General features: G+C 41.1%; 1 protein-coding gene across 1 annotated transcript in view; it reads right to left on the minus strand.

The window, feature by feature from the left end:
* CUNH9orf3 (chromosome unknown C9orf3 homolog) overlaps positions 1-1,371 on the minus strand; it is a 303,413-nt gene that overhangs the window by 287,239 nt on the left and 14,803 nt on the right. The window lies entirely within an intron of this gene.

Raw genomic sequence — 1,371 nt, forward strand, 5'->3', positions numbered from 1 at the left:
GTGCTTGTGTGCGTCCTTGGGGGCGGGGGGGGGGGGGGGAGGGTGTTGGTGGTCGAGTGACTTTTCCCTTTCCGTTGACTTTTCCCTTCCGTTGACTTTTCCCTTTCGAGTGACTTTTCCCTTTCCGTGATATGAGTCGAGCAGGGAGATGTGCATGGCCCTTACACATCACCCCGCCGGCTCTTCGCAACCTGGCACGCTAAAGGAGGCAGCAGGCACTCTGGCTGCCTCATTAAAGGAACAGCCCTGAACATTCTCTTGCAAAGTGAACAGCATATTTGCCTTGAAATTCCTTTTCCCTTAAAATTATACTTTATGGTCAAGTAGAAAACATAGTTTTATGTCTAGGAGACTAAATGTTTTCCCTTTTATGGTTTTACATGTTACATTTTACATTGCTGATCAGAAAATGTGTATCTTACGTGATGAGTCAATAAGCATCCATTTTCCAACTTCTTTTTTAATTATTGTGCTGTAAATTAAACTTTGTTATGATTATCCTGAATTCAGAACAGAGCACTATTTGGTAGTGTTTTCCATTGTGCCGCTTAGGAAAAGTTAAATGAGTCACACAGCATTGAGAACCTCAAATCTTTCATCAGGCAAGCAAAAGGATTCCAATTTTTTAAATTACAACAGGCTCAGACACAAACCTGTTGGTTTATGAAAAGTTTTATGTAATATGCTGCTATTATACCATGGCAACAATGTGTTGTCTAGCTGTAGACATTACAGTTACAACAGCAAAAAGACAAGTGGTTCTGTCCATACTCTTGAAGTAATGTGAACAATTAGAGAAAAGGAATTATAATCACTTCCTCCAGAATGTACCCTTCTGCTATAAATAAAGCATATGGGAGTTCACAGAGGAGTATCATGGAGACGAATGACATAAACATACAAATATGCACTATATTAACAAAAGTATTGGGACACCACTCCAAATCATTGGATTCAGGTTTTCCGTGAAATTCCTTGCTACTAAATATTCCACAGTCAACTGTCAGTGGCATTATAACAAAGTGGAAGCAACTGGGAACAACAGCAACTCAGCCACCAAGTGGTAGGCCACGTAAAATGGTAGAGCGGGGTCAGCGCATGCTGAAGTGCACAGTGCGCAGAAGTCGCCAACTGTCTGCAGAGTCAATAGCTACAGACCTCCAAACTTCATGTGGCCTTCAGATTGGCACAACAACAGTGCGTAGAGAGCTTCATGGAATGGGTTTCCATGGCCGAGCAGCTGAATTCAAGCCTTACATCACCAACTGCAATGCAAATAGTCAGATGTAGTGGTGTAAAGCACGCCGCCACTTAAAAATAACCTTAAAAATAAATGCAATGGATAGATATATTTATATATATATCTATATA

This window comes from Nanorana parkeri, unplaced genomic scaffold (assembly GCF_000935625.1).
Source record: "Nanorana parkeri isolate BGI_ZX_2015 unplaced genomic scaffold, ASM93562v1 scaffold307, whole genome shotgun sequence".
In the NCBI taxonomy this organism is placed as follows: domain Eukaryota; kingdom Metazoa; phylum Chordata; class Amphibia; order Anura; family Dicroglossidae; genus Nanorana; species Nanorana parkeri.